Source organism: Heteronotia binoei, chromosome 1 (assembly GCF_032191835.1).
Source record: "Heteronotia binoei isolate CCM8104 ecotype False Entrance Well chromosome 1, APGP_CSIRO_Hbin_v1, whole genome shotgun sequence".
NCBI classification, from domain to species: Eukaryota; Metazoa; Chordata; class Lepidosauria; order Squamata; family Gekkonidae; genus Heteronotia; species Heteronotia binoei.
Genome location: NC_083223.1, coordinates 255,690,891 through 255,718,518, shown reverse-complemented (window position 1 = coordinate 255,718,518; position 27,628 = coordinate 255,690,891). Strand labels below are relative to the sequence as shown.

The following is a 27,628-nucleotide window of genomic DNA, read 5'->3' as shown; positions in this document are numbered from 1 at the left end:
TGTCCTGAAGACCAGGTGTTTCCTGCCCCAATAGGATTGTCAAGTTAGTTTTGCCTGAATCTGTTGGGTTTCGTTTCCAGGGTGGGTTTGCTCAGCCAATGGTCATGGCAATCAAGAAAAACTTCCTACAGAAACACAAAACAATTCACCCACCATAGAGTTTCCGCTTTAATAGAAACGAGAGCAGGTTTCTAGTCCTCATGGGTGTGAGAGGAGGTTTCAAAGTATATAAACAATGTTGGGTGAAATCTCTGAAGGTAGAGCAGGGATGAGTAAAACTCCCAATAGATAAGGTGTGTGTATGTGGGGGAATTGCATAGTTCTTTGTGTCCCCCCCCCCCCCATGGCTTAGCACAAAGGAGAAATCATGCAAGTTAACTTGTTCTCTTTTCTAGAGCTTGCAAAATCCACACATTTGGGTCTCTTCACATAGATGTTTTGCTGTGACTTGTTTGCCTACCTGCAGAAGTTGTTCTCTCCTTGTTTGTTGCCCTCCTGTGGTTTATTGTCATTTTCCCTCCCCTGTTTTCTCAACTCGGAGGTAGTTTGAAAAAAAAAACCCACAGCAAAATGACCAGGAAAACACACACACAAAAAAATGGCAAATGGAAAAAATGAGGATGTGAGGAAACTTGGAGAAAAACCGTAGTGGATCAGCACCCTAACCTGGAAAATTGCCGCATGAAAAGACCCTCTGCTTTTCAGAATGTGGTCTATCTTCATATGTTGTTTTGATTTACAGGGCTGTTACCCTGTCAGTACCTGGGACCCCAGCTGCTTTCAGGCTTTTTTAACCTGACAAAATAAGCAGAGAAAGGAGGTTTCCTTCAGGTGCCTTCAGACCTTTTGGGAATACTCCAAATTAGCCTGCTGTTTTGCGTGTGTGTGACCTTTCGCCAACATGGGAACTGGCCATCTGTAAACCGAGCGGCTGTGGACCAGCAAACAGACCCGTTAACTGCTGCGCGTGCTCTCCTCTTCCCTGTAGGTGCCGTTGCATGGAGGATAACTACTGTATTATATAACACTGCAGCCTACCTTGGCATGCGATTAGCCAGAGGCTCCTAAATCATTCATGCCTTTGCAATATTGCCAGTAAGTAGGTCAGAATTTTTAGCCAAGAATTTGGAGGGTAACGCTGAGTGGGGCATGAGCGAGGCCTGCGAATGAGCCAGGGCTGCCTCGTTGCTTCTGACACTGTTGGACCCTGTCTGGGTTATCCAGATGTGGACTTGGGATGGGTCTCTGTTCATTTGTGCGGTGGCCAGAGTGGGGGATGGGGGCTGGGTTTTAAGGAACAAGTAGATGGAAGGGACTGCTCAGCTCAGCTTACTAGGCAAGAATCTTAGGCTGTATACCAAGCCGGACCAATCCAAACGTTTCACAGTGCTGGCCAATCACAGATGTAGATGCTGCATTCCTGCTCTCTTTTCCAGTGTGTAGGGTGCGCAGTCTAGATAGATCACTGGGTTAAGTCACAGGCTCAGCCTTGCCCTTGAGGTTCCTGATTCAAATCCTGGACAGAAAGGATGGCTTCTTATGTTTCCAGATGTGGATGGATTTTTGTGTGCATATGGTACAATTGCCAGACTCCAGGTGGGGTGTGGAGATCTCCCAGAATTACAGCTAATCTGCACACTAAGGAGATCATTTAGGGTTGCCTGCTGGGCTGTGGAAATATCTGGAGATTTTGGAGGAGGAGCCTGAGGAGGGTGAGGTTTGGGAAGAGGAGAGAGCTCAGTGGGGTATAGTGCCATAGCATCCACCCTCCAAAGCAGCCTTTTTCTCCAGGGGAGCCGAGCTCTGCTGTCTGGAAATCAGTCGTAATTCTGGAGGAATCTCCAGCTACCAGCTGGAGGCTGACAACCCTTTTTCCCTTGGAGAAAAGGACTGATGTAGAGGGTGGACTATATCGCTTTGTACCCCACCAAAGTCCCTCCCTAGGTGCCATGCACAAATCTCCAGGAATTTCCCAACTAGGGTATGGGACACTTTTTGGACTTAACCTGGGGCCAGAAGTGGTACGCATCCCAGGAGAGCCTGGGTTCTTCTAGGACTCACTTATGGACTGTTCCCCAAATTATCTCAGTGTGCAAAAATCATGTAATTGCTCAATTATGGCTCTGTGGAGCACACAAATGATGCTGTGCATGATTCAGAATTGCTGTCTTTTCCTCTCTCACGTTCCAGGCCACAGGTGATGCACCACTCAGTTTTATTATGCATAAAGTGACCCAACTCTTAGTTGGGGTAAATGACTGTGGGCCTGAAGGATTGTAGGCAGGTCCGTACCTATGCCATGAAGTGCTGAAAAAGTTCAGAATGTGTCTCGGTACAAAATTCTGCTGCCTAGCAAAATCCTGACCCTTTAAAAAAAAAAAAAAGTTTCTTGCCCTTATGGTTGAGAGAAGTTTGGATGTATTTGAGCAGCGACCTGAGAAGCACAACTAAATGGGATTTCTCGTATACGGAGGGGTGAGATTCAAGTGTCTGGATAGGTTATCTCTCCCTGTGGTAAGCAGAAGAGGATTTTTAAATGTATGCAGAAAAAAAACTAAACAAAAAAAGGACCATTCTGTACTTGCATAAAGAACTGGTGTAAGAGGTTGAGCTATGAGCTGGAAATAAAACAGAAGTGCTGAAAACTAACAAAATTCATTCCAGTTTTTAAGCTTTTGTGAGTTGATATACACTAACAAAAATGTGTGTGTGTGTGTGTGTGTTGGGCATGTTACACAGAGGCTGGTTCAAAACGAGACCCCGTATGTGTATAAATTAGCCAGATGGATTTCTACTCCCATGCATCTGATGAAGTGAGCTCTGACTCATGAATGCTTATGCTGAGGTAAATTTTGTTAAGTTGTTTCCAATGGTAAGTCTGAATCCAGTGGCACTTTTAAGACCAACAGCATTTTAGTCTGGGTATCAGCTTTCATGTGCATGCACCCCTCTGAAGAAAAAGCTTATATCCAAATAAAACTTTGTTGGCCTTAAAGGTGCCATTGGACTCAGACATTGTGCTGTTTTAGACCAACAGGGCTACCTACTGGAAAATAGATTCCAGTCTCCTGTTTTATTCTGCAGCTGTAGACTAATTCAGCTGCTCGTCTTGAATAGGGTTGTCAGGGCCCCCTTGGCCTCTGGCAAGGGATTTGGGGTGGGGGGAGAATTGCCAGATCCAGGTCGAGAAACTCCTCGAGATTTGGGATAGAGCCTGTGGAGGACAGGTACCTTAGTGGGCTAAAATACCATAGAGTTTAGGGCTGGAGCGCCCATTAAGCAACCTTAGGTGGGACCTTTCACTGGTGCAGGGAGGGCAGTGGCTGCTCCTGGGGCCCTCCCAAGAGGGCTGCAGGAAGCCTGGCACCGGCTCTGATGGAGTCCACCCTCCAAAAACATTCATTTCCCCCACAAGAACTGATCTCTGTAGTCTGGAGATGGAGCTGTAATTCCAGGAGATCTCCAGGTCCCACCTGGAGGCTGGCATCTCTGATTGGGAAGTAATTCATTTGAATCTTGACTCTGTCATGAACTTGCTAGGTCACTGTAGGTAAGATGTTTACTGTCTGATATACAGAAATGATAATCCTGGCTTCTTTTACAGGGTTGTTCTATGGGTTACAGAAAGAAAATGCATGCACCATGTTTTTAAAATGTTTCAAATGCAAAGCAGTGGTATTGAAAATGTTGTGGTGCATTGTGACTTTTGACCTGCTTGTTTGAAGGCTTCCTGTGAAGTCCTCTGACCTCCCACGCCTTCCGCTTGATGTCAGTGGAGTGACCAGATGCTAAGCAAAGGAACTGCGGTGGTGATGGGGGCACTCCTATTCCTTTTTTGACAGCTGCCTCGAACAGGGAATTTGGGCTTGTGCAGCCTGAAACGCTGCTGCTTCAAGCTGTGAATAGAGGCCCTGACCGCTGTTGCTTTGCGGCCACCCCCAAATGTTGATTATTCCCGTCCCCCCAACCATCATCACCTCTTGGCCTTCCAGCATCCCTCCATCTGTTGGTTTCACTTCTCTCTCTCCCGCTGCAATAAGGAAGTTGATCAGTGAGAGCGAAACTGGTGGTTCTAACAGTCAGTTGCTGCCTGGACCTGCTCTTCAGATGGCTTGCTCAGTCAGGCCAGGCCTGAACACTGTTGCAACACAACGAAGTTTGCTGCATCCCCTTTTCATTGCACATCCCACCCCTTCTCTTTCTCCATCTCTTCTGACCAATGTTCCCTCTAAGCTGAGTTAGTGTGGGCTAGCTCACAGTTTTTTAGCCTCCAGCTCACACATTTTTGGCTTACCTCGGGAAAAATGGCTCTAGAGCAGACTAATTTACAAGGTAGCTCACAGCTTTAATGCCATTAGCTCACAAAGTAGAATTTTTGCTCACAAGACTCCACAGTTTAGAGCAAGGGTGGCCAAACTTACTTAATGTAAGAGCCAAATAAAATCAAGTCAGATGTTTGAGAGCTGCAGCAAGACATGGACGTCAGATGTTTGAGGAAGGGAGGAAATAAATGGGGAAGGGGGAGGTAGAGGTGGAAAGAAAGCAACTTTAACTTTAAATGATTCTCCAAGCCACCAGCTGGCTTGGCTTGGAGAAGTGATTTAAAGAGACAAATGGCTTCTCCAAGCTGGCTGATGGGGGTGGTAGGGGCATCAGGAGACACACAATATGTGTGAAAGCCGCATGTGGCTCCCAAGCTACAGTTTGACTACCCCTGGTTTAGGGGGAGCATTGCTTCTGACCTGGCTGGCTGCATGCAAATTTAAAGTTGAAGTCAATGTTAGAATAATAGAGGGAATGTTAGATGCGGGTTCAAATCTCCATGCCATTTGATCTTTTAGTAATGATCATCAGAAGAGCCCTGTAGGACCAGCCCAGTGGCCCATCTTGTGCAGCATGGTGTTTTACACTGTGTCTAGCCTAGAGGGTAAAAATCGCCAAGGCATAGAGACAAAGGCCATCCCCTGAGGTTTCTTCTTAAAGTCGGATAAAGATGGACATCCTGGTAATGCCCCCATAGCAGATCAATGTCAGAGGGCCCCGTTACACACTGCTAAAAGTTGATCTCCACCCATTAAGTCTCTGAGTCCCAGAGCCAGGAGGCAACATCAGAGAAAGGCCCAGGCCCCTCTATGCCAGGGGTGTCAAACTCATTTGTTATGAGGGTCGGATCTGACATAAATGAGACCTTGTCAGGCCAGGCCGGGCTGTGTCGGGGTGGGCCATGTGTGTACCTATTTAAGATTAAGTAGCAGAGATGTAAGCTTTTTAAAGGACACCAGTATGACTAAAGTTTTTTTAAACTTAAAACATTAGCAGTTGTTTGTCTTAAAGGTGCTTTCTTTGTATTTTTCCCTTGGGATCCTCTCTCTCTCTCTCTCTCTCTCTCTCTCTCTCTCTCGGCTTGTAAAGGAAGCTCTGGCTCTTTCCTTCCTTCCCCAGGAGACCAGGAGGGAGAGAAGCCTCAGCCAACATAAGGAAGAGAGACTTGACTCAGTAGTTCTGCTGTGCAATTGAGAGAGCCTGGCAAAGCAAACTCTCTCTCTCCCCTTCCTGCCCAAGAGAGGAGCCTCAGCCAATGGAGAAAATGGAGACTTTGCTCTGTAGCTCCTGTGCAATTGAGCAAGCCTGGCAAAGCAAGCTGTGATGCAGAAGGAAGCAAGAGAGAGGGAGAAGGAAGCAGCCAAGGGCCAGTTGCTCGGGGGCCTGAGAGGAGCCCTTTGGGGGCCTAATTCGAGCCCTGGGCCGCATGTTTGACACCCCTGCTCCAGAGGAACTGATTGTCCATTGAGTGAGACAGGAAGTTCGACTCACTAGGTGGACCACTGGCCTGATCCAGCAGGGCTCTTACAGTCTCATTTTATTCTGCAGTAGCTGGTCCGGTTTTGTTTTCAAAGTTGTAAAACAGCAGGAAGATATGATGGGAAACACACACTTTCTTTTGGCACAAAGAGACATTTTTTGGTAGTGAAATGTTTGGTGCTGTTTTTATCCTCTGGCTGTTTTTAATAGCTGTGAATGGGATATTAATTTTAATGTTTTAATGCTGGTTTTTAAAATAATTTTGTTGTGTTCTGTTTTTGTGAAACTCCTCTAGCATATCTCTGCGGGGGGGGGGTGGCATGTATTTTTTCTGAACAAACTTACAGAATTACAGGATTACAGGATTACAGAATTAGTTTTGTGAAGTCCGGAAGGTTTTATGCTCATTCTCTCCCCTACCCCCCATATGCAATACATTTATGTATCAGACTGCTATTTTGAAGCCAGAAGTTTTTCAAGTGTAGTTTGTGATTTGGGGACTGAAGAGGGCGGAGAGGGAAATTTAGTTGCTTTAAAAATCCCATGGGCTTTTGCAAGCCTCTTGCATAAACCTTTGTAGCCCTTTGGAACCTAGACAGTATATACCAGAAAATGAAGGCAGAATTATTCTTCTTGTGTCTGAAGGATTCCCAACTCTGGGAAATCCCTGAAGATTTGGGAGTGGAGCTGGAGTTTGGGGATTGGAGAGGGACCTCAGCAAGGTATAATGCCATAGGTTCCACTTTGCAAAGCCGCCATTTTCTCTGGAGGGAAGTTGTCTGGAGAGAAACTGTAACCTGGAGGGATCTCCAGTCCCTACCTGGAGGTTGGCAACTTCCCTGTGCCAGTCTGAACAAAACTGGAATCAGACAGTGTTCTGGCAGGAAAAGGGGTGGGTGTTGGGGGTGTAACCTGCCATTTTAATTGGCTGTCTGCAGAGATAAGGGTGTTAATCGGCTTCCACTTGGTCAGCACCAGCCTTCTCCTGCCCCCACTGGGAAGGGAACAGCTGGCCTAGCGTGGCCTTGGTTAACCTGAGTTGTACCAAGTGTGAGGTGGTGTGAAGGAGGTTGGAGTGGTTGGCAAGGGGCATGTTTATGGATTGGCTGTTGCAATGGGGGATTTGCAGATTTCTTGCTTTTTCTCCCTCCCCTCCCCCCAACTTCAGGGGATCACTATTATGAACTGCGTAAAATTTATTTTGAAAATTATTGAACTTCATGCAGGATTTGGACTATAAACCAGCAAAACCGCACATATACACACACACACACGCACAAGGCCATGTGGGGTTAATTCTCTGTCACCTTCTACTTGACAAGTCGGATTAGAGTTGTCACTTCACCTTCCCCTGCCTTATCAATTAGAGTTAAGCAGATTACTTGCTTGCTTCAGAAACCGGGGAAACTGCAGCTAAAGCATCTGTGGGAAGGGAGCCCTAACACTTCAAGGACTGACGCTGGAGAAATTTGTTGGTTGCTTTGATGTGTGTGTGTGTGTACGCATGCTGGTGCAGTTGCAAAATCCATGGAGGGCCGCTTCAACCAAGGAACTGGCAATCCCACAAAAAAGCAACTGAGGGCCTTGCGCCATCTCAAAGGGCTATGTAGATTTATAGTGGAATGAGCTTTTTGTGGCCCCAGGGCATGTTGACAGATTGTGGCTAAGTGGCTGAGATGCATGCATTGCGTACCCGGGGGTCCTGGGTTCAGTCATGTATATCTTGAGTTAACAGGAGGTTGGGAAAGACCCGAGTCTGCCTGAGACTAGCGGATGAAATTGCATCTTCCTTCCACCAAGATGGGGTTGTAGACTGAGCTTTCATCCAGGTTTAGAACTCTGCTTGGTTTCGAAGGTGGGGAACAAGCTCAGGATCAGGGCTGGATCTAGGGGGGAGCAGAGGGGCACTTGCCCTGGGCGCTGCTGGAGGGGGGGCACCAAATCGGGTATGGAGTCCATTCTATTTTATGGGCCCACAAGGGGGCATCTTTTTTTAATTTTGCCGCCCCTCAAAAAACATGTATATACTGTCCTTCTCAGGATGGTGTGGTGCACATGCGTGCAAACATTATGGGGAATGGGAACATGTTTCTAATTGGGATCCTTTGTGCAAGGAGGGAGCTCGGCCACAAGCCGTGCTTGTACACATGCAGCTTTACAGTCTGCATTCAGATGTTGCTCGATGCTTGAGTATTGACTGCCTATCAGATGGACTCTGCATGGGTGTGTCATTGATTTCTTTTGTACTCTGGTTTAGAACTCCCTGGGGCTTTTTTTTGTAGCAGGAACTCCTTTGCATATTAGGTCACACACCCCTGATATAGCCAATCTTCCAAGAGTTTACAGGTTATTACAGGGCCTACTGTAAACTCTCGGAGGACTGGCTGCATCAGGGGGATGTGACTTAATATGCAAAGGAGTTCCTGCTACAAAAAAGGCCCAGGAACTTCCCTTTGTGCTCATCATGTAGAGTAAGGCAGGATGCAATAGTTTATGTCATCCATCCTAGGGTTGTCATGAATTGGACTGCAGGCTGCCCGTGGATCGCTGGCTAGTTTCTCAGCAGACACCTTAGTGGTGGGATTATTGAAAGAATGCTGTACTGGGTGGATCTGGTTTTGATCCAGTATGAAGGAAGACTTGGAACCTTTTTACATGTGTGAATTAGAGTGTGCATTTGTTGGATATGTTTTTAGACTACCCCACTAGGTGATGGCGGGGGTGGGGGGGGTTCTGCTGAAAGCAATAGCTGTAATCTATGCAAAGTAGGATCACTCCAACATACTTGATCCCCTCCCTTGAGATGAAGGTTTCCATTTTAGCCAGCGGGGTATACGTTGGTGAATTCCAACCTGTCAGATCTATGCTTGCATGAACATAGGAAGCTTCCTTTTGAAGTTGGACCTCCAGATTATTTGGCTTGGTCCTGCCATCTTTTCTGACTGGCAGCAGCTCTCATGGGTCTCTAGAAGAGAAAGATCTCGCTTCTACTACTCAAGATTCTTTAACTGAAGTTCCCAGGAACTGAACCTGAGACCTTTGGCTGGCAAAGCAGGTGCTCTACCGCAGTTCTTAAGCGTTTCCCCCCAGTCAAACTCTTGTCTAAATTACTTTGAGGATAAAAGTTAACTCCCTCTTTGCAGGATGAACCAGGATAATCTAGGGCATCTGCATGGAAACATTAGGGGTTACCAGAGCGTGTTTCTAGCTGGGATTATTATCAGTCTTATTTTCCCTTTCTTCTTTTTCCTAGTTCAACTGATAGCAGCTGTGTACCAATCACCTTATAAAGAGTGCCGAAGATGCAGTGACCCAGCATACAGGGTAAGGGGCACACAAATCTATCTATCTATCTATCTATCTATCTATCTATCTATCTATCTATCTATCTATCTATCTATCTATCTATCTATCTATCTATCTATCTATCTATCTATCTATCTATCTATCTATCATCTATCTATCTATCATCTATCTATCTATCATCTATCTAGCTATCATCTATCTAGCTATCATCTATCTAGCTATCATCTATCTATCTATCTATCTATCTATCTATCTATCTATCTATCTATCTATCTATCTATCTATCTATCTATCTATCTATCTATCTATCTATCTATCTATCATCTCTCTCTCTCTCTCTCTCTCTCTCTCTCTCTAGCTCTCTCTCTAGCTCTCTCTCTAGCTCTCTCTCTCTCTCTCTAGCTCTCTCTTTCTGTCTGTTTGTCTCTCTCTCTCTCTCAGAGAAGAATGTTGTTGATTTTAATGGACATTGGAATAATCCTTAACTCTATAGGAATGATGGATGTGCAGTCTCAGGTCCCAGCAAGAGAGGCAGGTGACTTCTGTTTCTTTTTTTAGCTGGAGGGAAGGTGCTACCCTATAGAGATACTCTTGGGAATCAAACCAGATAAAATGCCGGAAGACACCCTGGTTGATCTCTAGAGCATTTTAAAGCTATTAAATAGCAGCTGTGGGAGCTGCTGATTCAGATTGGGGGTGTCTCATGCATGGGAGGGGTATGTGCAAATCATCCTCCAGTGTCATTCCCCCAGTCGTAAATACATATCCCTTCCTCCCTTCAGGGTTTGGTTAATCTCTGTGTTCTCCCCTCATCCTTTCAAAGTTGAAGACAGTTCTGCGGCAGATGTGGGCTAATAAATTTGAAGCTCAATTCCAACAAGATGGAAGTGCTACTGGTGAATGGAAGGCATGACTCAGGAATTAAAGTGCATTCGCCTTGAAGGAACAGGTCCATAACTTGGGGGCACTTCTGGATATGGGCCTACTGCCAATCCAGTGGTCCAGCTGCTGGACAAGCAGGTGGCAGCTGCAGTAAGGAGTGGCTTTTATCAGCAGGGCTGGCACTTGGATTAGGCAAACCAGGTGGCTGCCTGGGGCGTGGCCCTGGTAAGTGTGCCGGTGTGAGCCCCGGGAGGGCGCTGGAATGCCCCTCCCCCCCTTGCCTCCATGACAAGGGAGATACCGGTGAAAGCGGCTGCAGGGGAGCCGTGCGCCTGTGCTGTTCCACCTTGAGTTGCTGCTGTTTACTGGCATTGATTGGTTAGCCAGCTGCAGTCTTTCCTGATCAGAAGGGTGCATGCCCTGGTAACATCTAGAATAGATTGCTGCCATTCAAACTATTTGGGGCTGCCCTTGAAAAGTGCTCTGAAACGTCAATTAATGCAGAATGCTGCCGTCAGGATGTTGACTCGAGTGGGTCACAGGGATCGTATCACTCTAGTCTTGATGGTCCAGGTCCATCTACACTGGCTTCCAGTTTCTTTCCCAACCCAATTCAAAGTGCCAGTGTTGACCTTTAGAACCCAGTGTAGCTTGGAACCAGCGTAGCTGACAGACCATATTCTCCTCTACAAACCTACCTGACTATTAAGGTCATCTTCCACAATCCTGCTTCAGGTTCCCTCACAATGTGCAATTGGATAAATGAGAAACTGAGAGAGGGCAGGGCTGCTAGCTCTGGGTTGAGAAATACTGGGGTATTTTGGGTGTGGAGCTTGGGGAGGGTGGGGTTTGGGGAGGGGAGGGACCTTAGCAGAGTACAAGTCTACCCTTCAAAGCAGCCATTTTCACCAGGATTGACTGAAGATAAATTATAATAGCAGGAGATCTCCAGGTACTACCTGGAAGTTGGCAACTCTTAACTGAGAGGGCTTCTTAGGCATGGCACCCAATCTTTGGCACCCTCTCCCCAGGGATATCGCTCTCCTTTTGTTTGTGGCTTTTGCCAGTGGGTGAAGATTTTTTTGTGTTTTATCTGGCATCCCCTCAATGATCCCTCCTTCCTGTGTTTTAATTGCTGATGTATGCACTATTAATGTGTGTGTCTTGTTACAGGGCTTTTTTTGAAGCAGGAACTCTTTTGCATATTAGGCCACATACCCCTGATGTAGCCAATCCTCCAAGAACTTACAGTAGGCCCTGTAAGAAGAGCCCTGTAAGCTCTTGGAGGATTGGCTACATCAGGGGGTGTGGCCTAATAAGCCAAGGAGTTCCTGCTACAACCCCCCCCCCCCCCAGTTTTAAGTGTTTTTATGATGCTTTAACTGTTAGTTGCCTTGGTGGCGCTGATAGCGCAGAAAGGCGGCATTGCTAATTTAGTAAATAAATAAAAGAGTAGTGCTGGAAGGTTAATCCAGTTTCCTCATATGTTGACTCTGATCTGAGACTGCAAGAGCTTGCTATTTGCATTTCACAGGCAGAGGATGAACACAGCCTTTGAGCCTTCTGAATGGCAGAGGAGCAAAACCAACAAAATGAAGTTGTCAGCCCTGTCAAAGTTTTCAAGTCTTGATTATGATAAAACAGAAAAGAGAGAAATTGTTGTCTCCACCCCCCCCCCCCCCCCTTCATGCCTATTGAGATAAGAGGCTATGGAGAGATATTTTCTTAGGTCATAGAAAGGTGAGAGGCTGTCAGGGGACAGGGCATACACATGGTTAAGTTTTGGGAAAATTAAATTTCCCCAGGCTTCCAGCGTCCATGCCTATCACATGCATGTTTGTGTGCAAAGCCAGATTATAGTGTAGTGGAGTATAGTATAGTATAGTGGAGATGGGATATGTTTGCAGAGCTAGATGAAGATACACACAGTGGAGTCAGGTTGGAAGGTAGCCCAAGAAGGTCTCATTTATGTCAGATCTGGCCCTCATAACAAATGAGTTTGACACCCATGTTCTATCCTTTGCCATTGCTGTCCAATGCTGTCTTGAACGGAATAAGCTGGAAGGGGATGGGGGTGGAGAACACAACAAACTGCTTTTGGGTGGTAGCTGTATTGATCTGAAGCTGCAGAATGAAGTCTGAGTCCAGGGGTACCTTTATGACCAACAACATTTAATTCTGGATATAAGCTGTCATGTGCATGCACACTTCTTCAAAAAGCTTACACCCAGAATAAAACTTAGTTGGTCTTGAAGTCACCACTGGACTCAAGCTTGGTTCTACAACAAAATACTGTCCTGGCCAATGTTCCCTCTTAAATAAATTTTATTTATTTATTTATTTATTACTTTGCATTTATATCCCGCCCTCTCCGCAAGCGGACTCAGAACATCATAAAAACAATCAATTCAATAAAACATATAAAACCATAATTTACTTATCAATTTAAAACTATTAGCGCTGTCTCAGTCCAATCTAGGCGGTATTGACTTCTGCCTATGCTCGCCAGCATTCTGTGGGATGTCCGGTGGCAGCCCATTTTCAATCAACCACAAAAGCCTGTTTAAACAGTTCGGTCTTACAGGCCCTGCGGAACGCTGACAAATCCCGCAGGGCCCTTATAGCTTCTGGGAGGGTGTTCCAGAGTTCTGGTGCTGCCACCGAGAAAGCCCTAGATCTTGTAAATAAATCAAAACCACTCTGTGAAAAATATATTTACAAAATGTGATTCATACAAGAAAAAAAGTGCCATTCAGCAACCTCATAATTTTACATACTGCATGTGCATATTTATGCACATATATATCAATCCAAATCATAAATAAATCCAAGACATGAATCCAAAAAGAGCTCCTCCTGGCGCAATCTTGCTTGCTTGAGATCAACTTAAAAGTATGCTTAGTTCTTTCTTTATTTCGTTTATAGTTTGTCTTTCACGTGAAAAATTAAGGCAGATGTTCACAGCAGTAATGAGAAATAAAAGCAAGCAAAGGGAGAATTTTAGAGGCGTAAACAGGAGAGCTTCATGTCTATGTATTCTTTGCCTCATAATTGATATCCATGTTTCATTGCTCTTACTGTAAAGTGTTCAGGTCATTGCTGCCTGTAATGATATTGTGGTGTGTGAAACACTAGGAAGGCTGTTCTTCCTCCCGCTTTTTAATTTAATAAAGGTTCTTGGTTTTGTGTAATGTACATTCTGCCGCTCAAAAAATCAATACAAGGAAAGATAATATTTTTTTTTTAAAAAAATTGGCTCCTGCACTAGAAGTATGGGCATTTGAGTTAATTTCGGAGAAATGGGGGGTTGCAGTAATTTCTTAAATAGGTGCAATGTGAAAAGTATTTAGATTTGAAGGACAAATTGGCTTATTCAACAGTGCAGTTAATTTGATCCTGACTTTGTAGGAGAAAAGGGCCAAAGCACTGAGTGAGAGAGAGAGGCCTAAGTTTGCCCAAGGAACTTCTTGGCCGAGTGGGGATTGGTACCCAGATCCCCCTCGTCTTTCTCACACATACAACAGTAAAGATTTGTCACTCTGCAGTTAGTGATTGTATCACTTACATATTTCTCCATTACCTGAATGGTCTAGGCTAGCCTAATGTTGTCGGAAGAAGGGTTACTAGCTCTGGACTGGAAAATACCTAGAGATTTTTGGGGGGTGGCACCTGGGGAGGGCGGGGTTTGTGGAAGGGAAGTGCCTCTGCAGGAAATAATGCCGTAGAGTTCACCCTCCAAAGCAGCTGTTTTCTTCAGGGGAACTGGTCTTGTGTAGTCTGCAGATCAATTGGAATAGCAGGCAGGGGTGGAATTCTAGTAGGAGCTCCTTTGCATATTAGGCCACACACCCCTGATGTAGCCAATCTTTCAAGAGCTTACAAGGCTCTTTTTTGTAAGCTCTTGGAGGATTGGCTACATCAGAGTGTGTGGCCTAATATGCAAAGGAGCTCCTGCTAGAATTCCACCCCTCATAGCAGGAGATCCCCAGGTACCACCTGGGAACTGGTGACCTTACTTAGAAGCTAAGCATGGTCAGCCCTGATTAGTACATGGATGGCTGCAAGAGGGGGGTTACAATCTTGAAATACAAACAGGGACAAGAGCAGAACTGGGAGGGGAACGGGCAGAGGGAAGATGATGGGTTTTGTCCAGTTGGCTTTGTTGTTTGGGAGTTGTGCAAAAAGCTTAATGGGAACAGTGGGTTTTGATGTGAGATTTGAAGGGGGGGGGGGCGGAGGGGAGAGAAAATAAGACAGCATCATATAAAGCACATTTTTCAACAATTACCAGAGTAGCCGTTGTCCTGATTTTTGTGAAGTGGAGTCAGGGGAAAAATGTTTGTTTTCTAGAAGTATACAGCCTTGAACTCCTTAGAAGAACAGTGTGTTTTTTTAAAAAACAAAACAAAACCCAACAAGGTAATTTAATTAAATAAAAGGAGAAGGTCTCTGAAGAAGTGTGGGATATAAGCAATGATTGATTTAAAAGCTAGATATTTTTTTCCATCCATGAAGTCGACTGAGGGGTGACATGATTGAGGTTTACAAGATTATGCATGGGATAGAGAAGGTAAAGAAAGAAGTATTTTTCTCCCTTTCTCACAATACGAGAACTTGTGGACATTCGTTGAAATCGCTGAGCGGTCGGGTTAGAACTGATAAAAGAAAATACTTCTTTACCCAAAGGGTGATTAAGACACGGAATTCACTGCCACAGAAGTTGACAGTGGCTACAAGCATAGCCAGCTTCAAGAGGGGAATGGGAATATGGAGCAGAGGTCCATCAGTGGCTATTAGCCATAGCGTATTGTTGGAGCTCTCTGTCTGGGTCAGTTGTGCTCTGTATTCTTGGTGCTTGGAGGGGGGCATAGTGGGAGGACTTATAGTGTCCTGGCCCCTCTGATGGATCTCCTGATGGTGCCTGGTTTTTCTGGCCACTGTGTGGCAGAGAGTGTTGGACTGGATGGGCCATTGGCCTGATCCAACATGGCTTCTCTTATGTTCCCCCACTTATACTCTGCTTCTTGGGGAGGGGCATCTCCAGGATTAACGTTTTGGGCTACCTTGGATGCGAGACCTCCAAAGGAATACCAGCAGGGTTTGGGGGTTTTTTTGAGCAGGAATGCACAGGAATGCAGTACCGGCTGGCTTAGTGTCAGGGGGTGTGGCCTAATATGCAGATGAGTTCCTGCTGGCTTTTTCTACAAAAAAGCCCTGTATGAAACAATGGTGGCATGGTGTGGCCTAGTATGCAAATAAGTTCCTGCTGGGCTTTTCCTCCCAAAATAGCCCTGAATACCAGCAGACGGCAGATGGGGATAGGTTTTATTCAGCCACCTCCCTGAATATCCTCCAGGCCACCAGTAGGGGTCAGTCACCAGAGGTTGCCATGACTTCACTGTATATACACTCACGTGCACACTCATAAAAAGGCAAAAATACCAAAGAAAGAAAGTGTGATAATATTGTGGCAGAAAGGATATATTAAGAAATAGCATGCATGCCCTGCTTGGCGAAAGACCCCAGAGACTCACAGAAGGAAGCTGTGGTCTAGGGCTTTTTTTGTAGCTGGAACTCCTTTGCATATTAGGCCACATCCCCCTGATGTAGCCAATCCTCCTGGAGCTTACAGGAGGCCCTGTAAGAAGAGCCCTGTAAGCTCCTGGAGGATTGGCTACATCAGGGATGTGTGGCCTAATATGCAAAGAAGTTCCTGCTACAAAAAAAGCCCTGCCTGAATGTATTAACTGACCTTGCACTGGGACCAGAGGTCCAGTAGCACCACATCTAGTAGGAATGCTTCGGCTTTTGTTCTCGCACTCCGTTCAAGACCTGTGCAGGCATCCCGTGATCGATGCAGATGTGCACCTTGTATTCCTGGGCCGATGCCCTCTAAAGGAAGACGTAGGTGGCTTGTTCAGTCTGCCCACATCTAATGGAGCTTCCTGGAGAGAGATTGTGGGTCAGAGTTGTGGTCTCCATCCTGCTTCCTTGACAGCGGCAGAATGCTCACTTCCTTTCTGGGCTGTTATTTTCCCAAATGGGCGTTTGTGAACGAGGCCGAATGCTTTCAGGACTTTGTGTGCTGGGATTCACTGGAAATGCTGGAAAAACACAGGATGTGGCATTGTGCACATAGGACCAAGCTTTCATTTAAAATATGGGTGGGGATGTGAAAGGGGACGTTTCCAGGTCTTATGGGTATTTTCATAAGCTAAGACTTGTATAGATGATTTGTGGTGAAACTGCAGAAGAAAAGGGCAGAATAGAATGCCCAGGGGTTGGATATGATGCTTCAGAGCACATGGGGTTAATAATACCAGCCTACTGTACAGTGTTGCTGGTGTAAGGATTGCTGCACAATAATGTTTGAAGGGCTTTGTACACCAAAAGTAATATAGAAATACTTATGCCGATAAGAGGTGCCCTGCTTGATCACACTAATGAACCATCTAGTCCAGGTGTGTCAAATATGTGGCCCGGGGGCTGAATCAGGCTCCCAGAGGGCTCCTATCAGGCCCCTGAGCAACTGGCTGTCATCTGCTTCCTTCTCCCTCTCTCTTACTTCATTCTGCATCACAGCTTGTTTCGCCAGGTCCCTCACACCTCTGTTTTCTCCATTGGCTGAGGCTCTTCCCTTGGGGAGGAAGCGGGGGGAGAGACAGAGCTTGTTTTGCCAGGCTCTCTCAGTTGCAAAGCAGAGCTACTGAGCCAAGCCTGTTTTCCTCTATTGGCTGAGGCTCCTCCCCCTCCTTGTCCCCTAGGGAGGGAAGGAAAGAGCCAGAGCTTCCTTTGCCCAGTTCCCTGGATCCCATGGGAGAAATACAAAGAAAGAACCTTTAAGACCAATGAGTTCTAATGTTTTAAGCATGTTTTATTTTACAGATTTTAAAAAAACAAAAACCTTTAATTGTGTTTGTCTGTGCCCTTTAAAAAGTTTATATCTCTGCCACCTTATCTTAAATAAGTACACATATGGCCCAGCCCGACATGGCCTGGCCTGACAAGGTCTCATTTATGTCAGATCCGGCCTTCATAATAAATGAGTTTGACATCACTGATCTAGTCCATCGTTTAATTTTCACTTCTTGCCGTTGGATAGATGTATCCAAACACATGGTAGACAGACACGCCTGGTTTGTAGCCCTGTATTATAACGTGATAGAAAAAGATGCACATGTACTTTTTGTACTTGATTGGTGCACACATTCCCTTCTGTCCCTGTTTGCCAGCAACAGGCTCTGTTTTTCTGGTCTCCGTTCCATGTAAATCACCGTCCTTGTCTTTGCCTTTGGGGGACATCTTATTAAGACTTTGTTAATGTTAAGTTGTTAGCATTCTTCAGGGTTTACTTCCCTCCCAAGGGATGCTCGAAGACAAATCTCTGAGACAGATGGATGCATCTTGTCTCTCTAGCACACATTTTTGCCAACGCATGCGTGTGCACATGCTGCAGCGCCCAGACTGCTATTTCACACGCTGCAGCTGCTGAGAAGTATTTCCAACATATTTGTAGCGCACGTGGGTTGTCAAAAATATACCTCAAACCCACAGAAGCAGACAGCAGCAGCCTCATGGCTCAGAGATGAGCTTCTTACCAAGTCATTTGTATAGAGTAAGCATAAGGGGGGTCAATGTCCCCTCTAAGCTGCAGAGTCTTGTGAGCAAAAATTCTACTTTGTGAGCTACTGGCATTAAAGTTGTGAGCTACTGCATAAATTAGTGTGCTCTGACTTCATCCTTCCTGAGCTAAGACAAAAATGTGTGAGCTGGAGACTAAAAATCTGTGAGCTAGTTCACACTAACTCAGCTTGGAGGGAACACTGAAGGGTGTGGGAGAGGGTGAAAAATCTTGAGCAGTGTCAGAAGGACATCCCTACTTCCTCTGTGGGAAGTCAGAGGGATTGGGGTTGCCAACCTCCAGGTGGGACCTGGAGATATCCTGGAATTACGACTCATTTCCAGACCATAGAGTTCAATTCCCCTGGAGAAAATGGCTCTGGAAGGTGGACTCAACAGCATGAGTGTCAGGCTCTGTAACTCTATCGTACTGAAATTATAAAATACTAACCAAATGGACTTTTCTATACTAACCCCTAGCCTTTGTGAGATAGTAGTTGCCATGCATATCAAAGGAAACGTTTGAAATGTTAACTTTGTTTAGGTTGTGAAGGGAGCAAAGGAATGTGACCGTTAATAGATACCGCTGCTGGCCAGCATCTTCCCAGAGGCTAGGAGATAAGCAGAGGCTCTCGTGTGAAAGTTTGCACCTTCACTCCCTGTTGTCTTGAGAATAATGTCTTTGTTTAGAAGTTGCTTTGATGTAGATTCCATAAAACCCAGAAACACCCCTGCCAAGGTATTAGTCTCAATTTCTGTTTCAAGCTATGAGTTTCCAATAAAAGTATTACATTGTCTCAAATGAATACAGTCTTGAGTCTCCATCGCCTGACATTTTTAGACTAATCATCTTTTAAAAGGGGTTTATCTGAACTGGCTACTTTGAAGTCGAATGGCAGAAGAAGAAGAAGATGAAGAAGATATTGGATTTATATCCCGCCCTCCACTCCGAAGAGTCTCAGAGCGGCTCACAATCTCCTTTACCTTCCTCCCCCACAACAAACACCCTGTGAGGTGGGTGGGGCTGGAGAGGGCTCTCACAGCAGCTGCCCTTTCAAGGACAACTTCTGCCAGAGCTATGGCTGACCCAAGACCATGCTAGCAGGTGCAAGTGGAGGAGTGGGGAATCAAACCCGGTTCTCCCAGATAAGAGTCCGCACACTTAACCACTACACCAAACTGGCTCTCCTGAAAAAGTTCCGGATAACGGAGAACCTCCAGGGGAACAGAAGACTCTTCCGGGGCACGTCCTTGGACATAGGCGAGCTATGGGAATCGAATCCCCGTCCTACACCCAAACCCTATTCATCAGCCCACAGCAGTGGAAGCTGAGGACATCCACCACCTTGATGGACGAAGCCCCAGCCCGACATGAGACCCTCCTCACCAAGCCCGAGACAGGAGAGCCGGGAGAAGAGGTCGATGCATCCCGCGTGCGCCTACCCGACTTGGAGGACGAGGACGAAGGAGCCGGGGCTCTGGGGAAAGAAGATGAAGCGGCCCGCCTAGAAGAGAAAATCTTTGGGAAGGTGAAAACCCAGATGAAAGGGCTGGCGAGGGACCTCCGAAGCGAGATCCAGAGCAACACCCAGGCAGTTGCCTGGGAGGTGGGGAGGCAGATCGACCGCCTGCAGGCACTATGGGAGATGGAACGCCGGCAACCCCGAGGATTGGGGACACCCGCGCCGCTGCAATCTTTGAATCCTGGCGGAGGCGGAGGAGCCCCAGCGCCACCGGCACCCCCTCCCGGAGGTCCCGCACTTCGAGAACCAGGGAAACCCCGTGAGCTGGACCTCAAGTTCGACAGGGACCCAGAAGAAGTAGAGGCCACAAGCTACATGCACTACTGGGGGGCCAGTTTCCCGGACGAACCGAACCGGATGGATTATTTGGGATCGAAACTCACGGGAGCAGTCCGAAGATGGTACGTGAGTTTGTATGAATCAAGAAGCCCGGAGCTGGGAAGTGTGCATGCCTTTCTACAAGCCATGCTGCGCCAATACAAGGACCCCCTCCGAGAGGCTCGGGCTCTCAACGCGCTGAAAGACCTGAAGCAAGGAACCTGCTCGGTGAGAGAGTACACGGCGGAATTCCAGACCCACTGCGCCCGGGTGAGGGGATGGAACGAAGTGATGAAGATCGAGGCCTACCAGAGCGGTCTCAAATCCACCCTCCTGGATCGGGCCCTCCACCAGGCACGACCAAACACGCTGGTGGGGTGGGTGCAACTGGCAGGCGAAGTGGAAACCAATATGGATAGGGTGGCCCTGCAGCGACAGTGAGAGGGGGGCGTGAGGCTCGGTCAGGGGCAAAGACTGAGTCCAAAAAACCAACAACGCTGAGCAGCTCCGCAAAAGGGTCTGCCACCTGCAGATGCTATTGATTTGGCGACCCGGGGCACCTGGTCAGGGAATGCCTGGAGAAACCTCAAGCCTCCCCCCCTGCACCGAAGACAACAGGTCCCAAGGCAAAGAAGACCCTGGGGAGACCGAAGGAGCCCAGTTGGGGCAGCACCGCACTATCGGCGGTGCTTGATGAGGATTTTACCAGGGGGAACAAGTTGGAGAAGGAAGCCGAGCTGTCGGGAAACGAGCACGACCTGCCCTAAGCGGTGCTGAAAGGCAGGTTGGCGCCACTTGCAGGTGAGAATATCGGGAGCACTATTCTTAGTCCCTTTAACGTTGTTAAATCCAAATTCCAAGCGTTTTATGCACACCCAAGCGCTAATCGACTCCGGGTGTACTAGAGAATATCATCACCCCAAGACTAGTCAAAGCACTAGGGTTAGCCAGGACACCCCTACCCCATCCGTTGCAATTTGAACAGATGGACGGGACAGTAATGAAGGGCGAACCATGCATAGAAGAAACCCAGTTCTTCCCGGTAGGAAGCAAAGAACACTGGGACATGGAAGTGTTTGTAATTGCCCCTTCCTCATCCTTCGACGTAGCAGTGGGGGTAGGGTGGCTGGCGAGACATCAACCAAACATCCAGTGGGCAGAGCAAACTATAGACTTTGACAGCAAAAAGTGCATCCATCACCACTGGTCAGTAGAATGGGGCCCCTCGCCTCCCCCTCAGAATGAGAGACTATGCTTAGCCATAGAAGAGGTACAGTCCATCCCGAAAGAATACCGAGACTTATGTAAAGTGTTTAGCGAGAAGGAAGCAGATGAACTCCCCCCCCCCACAGAAGTACAGACTGTGCTATTGAACTCATCCCGTGGCAAGAACTACCCAAAGCAAAACTGTACTCGATGGGATGGGCAGAGAAAGCGGAGCTGAGAAAATTCTTGGACAAAAACTTAAACAGGGGGTTCATCCGACCAGCTTATCCCATCCCCCTAATCAAAGACTTATTAAGCACAGTATCAGAGGGGTGCATTTTTACAAAATTAGACCTGAGGGACGCTTACTTCAGAGTCAGAATTAAGGAAGGGGACGAATGGAAGACGGCATTCAACACCCCCTTGGACAATTCGAGTACCTAGTAATGCCATTTGGACTACAGGGAGCCCTGGGAGTGTTTATGAACTTTATTAATGAAGTACTGAGGAAGTACCTGTACAAAGGGGTGGTGGTGTACCTGGATGACATCATTATCTACTCAAAGGATCTACCCTCCCACATACCCAGTTGGTGAGGAAAGTGCTCAACACCCTACTCGAGCACAAACTTTATGCTAAGTTGTCAAAGTGTGAATTTCATCAAAAAGAGCTAGACTACTTGGGGTTCAGAGTGTCGGGAAAAGGCTTAGCCATGGACCCGGTGAAAATACAAGCAGTACTAGATTGGGAACCCCCGAGAAGAAGAAGAAGAAGAAGATATTGGATTTATATCCCGCCCTCCACTCCGAAGAGTCTCAGAGCGGCTCACAATCTCCTTTACCTTCCTCCCCCACAACAAACACCCTGTGAGGTGGGTGGGGCTGAGAGGGCTCTCCCAGCAGCTGCCCTTTCAAGGACAACTTCTGCCAGAGCTATGGCTGACCCAAGGCCATTCCAGCAGGTGCAAGTGGAGGAGTGGGGAATCAAACCCGGTTCTCCCAGATAAGAGTCCACACACTTAACCACTACACCAAACTGGCTCTCACGTAGAGAACACGTAGACAGCTACAATCTTTCCTCGGATTCGCAAATTTTTACCGGGGGTTCATAGAGGGATTTAGTAAAGTGATGTTGCCACTAACAGACTTGTTAAAAACTAAGGGGCGGGGACCAGAGGCGAAAAAACCAAGCGTGAAACTAGCATGGTCCCCCAAGTGCCAGAAAGCATTTGAAAAGTTAAAACAACTGTTCACTAGTGAACCAATCTTAGCGCACCCCAATGAACTGAAACCCTTCATGGTGCAATGTGACGCTTCCAATGTAGCCGTCGGAGCAATATTGATGCAAAAAGACTCAGAGGGCAGATTAAGACCATGCGCCTATATAACCAAAAAATTTTCCAATGAACAACATAATTGGTCAGTTTGGGACAAAGAAGCATTCGCAGTGACATTCGCCCTAAAAATCTGGCAGTCCTGGCTGGAAGGAGCCAGAGTACCATTTGAAATATGGACAGATCACAAAAACCTAGAAGCGCTCAAAGCGCGCCGAAAATTAACCGCCAAACAGATTAGGTGGGCGGGGTTTTTCGCCAAATTTGATTTATCGTTACGACGCATACTGGACTCAAAGAACTTTTTAGCTGACGCCCTCTCTCGGCTACCACAACACGAGAGCCAGCAGGAGGAGACCATAGGTTCACTCATCCCGCCTTCTAACGTTGCTGGGGGCGTGACCACTCGGTCAGGGAAAAAGACCGGGAAACCCAAACCATGGGGGGGGGAGGAATGAATTAATCATAGAAACAGAGAAAGAAGGGGAGGAGCGGCTGGAAGGGCTGGTGAAGGGAGAAGGATGATTTTAGTATCGGGAAGGGAAACTATACATTCCCAAAAGCCTCCGCCAGGAAGTACTGCAGCACTGTCATAGCAGCAAATTGGCCGGGCATTTTGGCTACGTGAAAATGCTCCACCGAGTGAGCTGACAGTTCTGGTGGCCACAAATGAAAAAGGATATTTCAGAATTTGTAACATCATGCCCCACCTGCATAATGGCCAAAAGGAGGGGAGGGAAAACCCCAGGTTTACTCCGCCCGACCCCCACAGCAGGACGGCCATGGTCAGTGGTATCTATGGACTTTATAGTCGAACTACCAGCATCACAGGGATGGACAGTGATTCTAGTGGTGGTGGACTCGTTTTCAAAACAAGCCCACTTCATACCGTGCAAACAACTCCCTACAGCTAAAAAACTAGTGAGGCTGTTCTTCCAACACATTGTGAAACTAAACTCGTTCCCAGACAAGGTCATTAGTGACCGCGGCCCGCAGTTTGTTGCCAACTTCTGGCGGGAGTTTTGAAAATTGACAGAGATCGAGCAGGGACTGAGTTCTGCCTACCACCCGCAAACGGACGGACAGACAGAACATGTGAACTCTCTTCTCGAGCAATACCTAAGGTGTTTTATTAACTATCAACAAGACAATTGGGTGGAACTATTACCGTTTGCAGAATATGGCTACAACAATAGCCTACATAGTTCAACAAAGACCACCCCTTTCCAAATTGTGAATGGATATGAAGGGAAGCCTTTTCCTAATCTACCAGTGACTAACACCACCGGTTCCCCCACATCGTGTCAGCAATGGTGGGAATCACTGGCCAAAGGGTGGGAATTAATTCAAGAGAATCTAGAAGCAGCCAAAAAGGATTACAAGGCACATTTCGACAAAAAAACACTCGCCCGAGTGGGACTTCAAGGTGGGAGATACTGTATTCCTCTCAACCAAGAATCTGCCTCTACCACAGTCATCCAGGAAGCTAGCCTACAAGTATTTGGGACCATTCAAAATAAAAAGAATAATAAATACAGTGACTGTTGAATTAGAATTACCAATTTTTTTTAGTAAAATTCACCCTGTTTTCCATTGCAGTCTTCTGAAAAAAGATCCTGGAGCTACTTATTGGCATCCATGCCCTATGACGCCCACCCCTATTCAAATGAGGGGTCAGAGTCATCATGAAGTGCAAGAGATATTGGATGCGAAGCTCAAGCGGGGAACATTGCATTTCCTAGTCCGATGGAAATACTTCCCCCCCTCTTGCGACGAGTGGGTTAAGTCAACTGATCTAAGGGCACCTCTTCTTTTAAAAAGATTTTACCTACTGCACCCAGACAAACCCCGAGCATGAGCTTAGGGGGGGCAGTATGTCAGGCTCTGTAACTCTATCGTACTGAAATTATAAAATACTAACCAAATGGACTTTTCTATACTAACCCCTAGCCTTTGTGAGATTGTAGTTACCATGCATATCAAAGGAAACATTTGAAGTGTTAACTTTGTTTAGGTTGTGACGGGAGCAAAGGAATGGGACCGTTAATAGATACCGCCTCTGGCCAGCATCTTCCCAGAGGCTAGGAGATAAGCAGAGGCTCTCGTGTGAAAGTTTGCACCTTCACTCCCTGTTGTTTTGAGAATAATGTCTTTGCTTAGAAGTTGCTTTGATGTAGATTCCATAAGACCCAGAAACACCCCTGCCAAGGTATTAGTCTCAATTTCTGTTTCAAGCTATGAGTTTCCAATAAAAGTATTACATTGTCTCAAATGAATACAGTCTTTGAGTCTCCATCACCTGACATTGAGGTTCACTGAGGTTCCTCCCCTCCTCAAATGACCCCCCCAAGCTGCACCCCCAGATCTCCAGGAATTTCCCATCCCACAGCTAGCAACCTTAGTGGGTGTTATGTGTGTGTATCTCTCTCCTTTGTGCCCCAGGAAAACTGAAGGATATACAGTAATGGGGAGTAGAACTCATCTTTCTGAGAATCTTTACTATCACTTGAAACCAATGTTCCCTCTAGTTAGTGTGAGGTAACTCACAGTTTTTTAGCCTCCAGCTCACACATTTTTGTCTTAGCTCAGGAAAAATGGCCCCAGAGCAAACGTAATTTATCCACTAGCTCACAACTTAAATGCCAGTAGCTTACAAAGTAGATTTTTTGTTCACAAGACTCCACAGTTTAGAAGGAGTATTACTTGAAACCCAACTCAAGTTTCTATGCCTTAGAGCTGTAGCTTCAAAATACCTGGGGGAGACCTGCTTGAAGTCTGTGGACAACCGCCTCCCTCAAGGGGATAGTTTGAATAAGATTTTCAGCAGTTACAGACCGGGTAACTTCCTTGCCTCTCCCCATGTTTGGATCGATACTGGAAAGTCAAGTTAAAAAGTTTCAAACTGAGTTACACCAAAACGCGAGAGACCCATTTGCACGATTTTACGCAACCTACGGAATCCCAGTGTTTTTGTGGCATGGAGCAGCAGTGCCCGAAGCTCGGGGTTTGTGCGTCAGAGTACAAAGTGCTCAGCAAGACTCAGCCCCAAGGGGACCCATGCCAAAGGATTTTCCAGTCTGAAATGTCAAGATCACTTTGGTGTCTGTCCTGCCAGAGCAGGGGGGGCGGCCGGATTCCTCGCCCCCCCTCTTTGCCCATACACACCCTCCCCCCCCTCTTTCCAGCAATGGCCACAGCTTCTTTTGGCCACAAAGGAAGTGAGCCCAGGCGGCTGGCTGGCTCCTCGGGCAGCTGCTTCTAAGCAGCCACCCGGCCCTTCTCCACCCCCCTCACGCCCGCCACTGCACTGGCTTAACACCCCCCTCCCCTGCCCGGTGAGTTTTGCATCTGTTCCTGCCCTTTAGCCAGGCCGAGGGTTTCTGCTTGTCATCCCAGGATGGTGTTTGGGCAAAAGAACGGATCGGCTGGACGGTGAACAGGGATATATTCGTGGGGGAATGGGGGGAGGAGTGTAGTGGGGGAGTGAGGCTGTCGTGATCCTCAGGGGCCGTCACTGCCTGTGACATTTTAGGGACATTTGTTCAGGCGGTGAGAGGAAACGGGGGAGGTGTGGGGAGGGGGCACAGAAGTCTTTCTCCTCTCCCTCCTACCTCTCGCACTCCCAGTTTCCTTTCTGACATCCAGGGTCTTGTGTATACGTGGAAAAGGACACAGCCATCCTGTCTCCCGTAAGTACAGTTTCACTCTTTCCACCGGAGAGTTAAAATTAGCAACTCTTCTTCATCTCCCCCCCCCCCTTTCCTCCGCCTTCTAAAGGACAGGCGCTGCTTGAACGTAACCCAACAACTGCGGAGGGCTTGTTTCTTTTTAAAGAAACGGATGGTGTTATGGCTTTTTGGAACCGGTACCCAAACGGCCTGGCCCAGCTCCCCAGATTAGATCTGAGCGGGGGGGGGGGGGGGACCTTGGAATGAAACCAGGGATCTCAGGCTGCCATTGGCCACACTTTCTTTATTGTACTGTTTTCCTGTTGATATTAATACTCATTCCGGGTTTTTTTTGGAATTCCCAAAATAGATTCTGGAGGCGTGTTGGTGGGGGTAGGGCTTGTTTTCCTGCTTGTGCTATTCTGAGACGGTTGTTAGATCAGGGGGGAACTCCTTGAGGAAAGATTTCTGAGAATTTTGTAAACTTTTGGGATCACATCTGGGTTCTCATCCCTGGCCTGGATCTTGCCTTGCTAGATCCAGACCAGTTGTCTGTCTGATCTGTTGCCCTGTTTCCAGCAGAGGCTTCTGGAAAGTCCTCAAACAAAACAAGTGACAGTCCCCCTTGTATATTTTCCACTTGGCATTTGGCACTCTAAGGTGTACTGCCTCTAAACACAGAGGTTCCATTTATCCCCCCCCTCCATTTTTATGATTTTATCTAGTCCCCTTTAATGCCATCTAAACTTGTGGCTATCACTTGTTGTTGTGGCAACGAATTTCGTACGTTACTTGAGAATTGTACAAAGAAGTTCTTTTGTCTGTCCTGAGTCTATTCTCCTAAAAACCAACCCAAACATCTTGTACAGCTTCAAAGACTAATACATTTATTGCGGCGTAAATGTTTGTTGGACAGATCTCTTTTTGTCGACTGCGTGCTGTGGTATTCTTCGCTGTGCTGTAGCGGGTTAGACTGTCAGACTAGAACCTGGGAGTACCAGGTTCAAATCCTCACTCTGCAGGTGACCTTGAACCAATCACTCCCTTTCAACCTGATCTGCCCTACAGGGTGGTTGTCGTGGTGGTAAAACGGACGAGGGGGAATGAAGTCATAAAGTGTGTTGGGTCACTGCTGAGGAGAAAAGCAGTTTTAAATATCTAAACAAATAAACACAGCTCTTCCAGAGTAAATGAGTACAAGTATGCAGAAGGCAGAGAAGAGCCAAGGATATTGTGTAGAGTGTGTGTGTGTGTGAAGTTTTTAGAGCAGTGATCTCATTGGCATGAGAATTGTGGCGGTGGTAGAAAGTGCCTTCAAGTCACGGCTGGTTCATGGCGATCCCAGTGGGTTTTCAAGGCAAGAGGCTTCAGAAGTGGTTTGCCATAGGCTGCCTCTGTTTAGCAACCCTGAACGTCCTTGCTGCTTTGCTTCCAAAACCTGATGAGATCAGGCTAGCCTAATGGGGTGTTCCGAACATGTTATGTTTGAAATAGTTTTTTTCCCTCCAAAGTATAAACTGATAGGAGTTTGTTTTAAATAGTTTCTGCGTGTGTAAGGAGGAAACAACTAGTAAACCCACATGCGTGGATGCATGCCATTTGCTAATCCGTGCGTCTTCAATAGGCAAGATGTAACCCTGGATCTGGGTTCTATCCTGATTGTGCTGCTGGTGCTGTGGTCTTCATGAAAGCATCTTTAACCGCGCAATCCTAAGCAGAGCTGACACTCCAAAATCAGCGGGCTTAGAAAGGTGTAATTCTGCTGGGGGGCCTGTAGAAAGTTGATGAAAGGTCGTTCTGAGATGGCGGAAGACCCTGCCCAATGGAGCCAAAGCAGTTGATCTGCTGAGAAACACCCCCCCCCTTTGATTTTGCTCAGTCGCTTTGCATCACTGCCACAAAAAACAACTTGAGACTTTCTGTGCAAGCAAGCAGGAAGTAAACCTTCGCCGTGGCCCACCTTGTTATTT

General features: G+C 46.9%; 1 protein-coding gene across 2 annotated transcripts in view; it reads left to right on the top strand.

The window, feature by feature from the left end:
• MEF2D (myocyte enhancer factor 2D) overlaps positions 1 to 27,628 on the top strand; it is a 201,334-nt gene that overhangs the window by 54,265 nt on the left and 119,441 nt on the right. Inside the window, exon 2 of one of the 2 annotated variants that reach the window (XM_060253752.1) lies at positions 9,056 to 9,126. The gene's annotated coding sequence lies outside the window, so the exon portion shown is untranslated. Of the gene's footprint in view, positions 1 to 9,055; positions 9,127 to 25,562; positions 25,680 to 27,628 lie in introns of those variants that run through there. The other variant, XM_060253743.1, reaches the window with a different exon arrangement.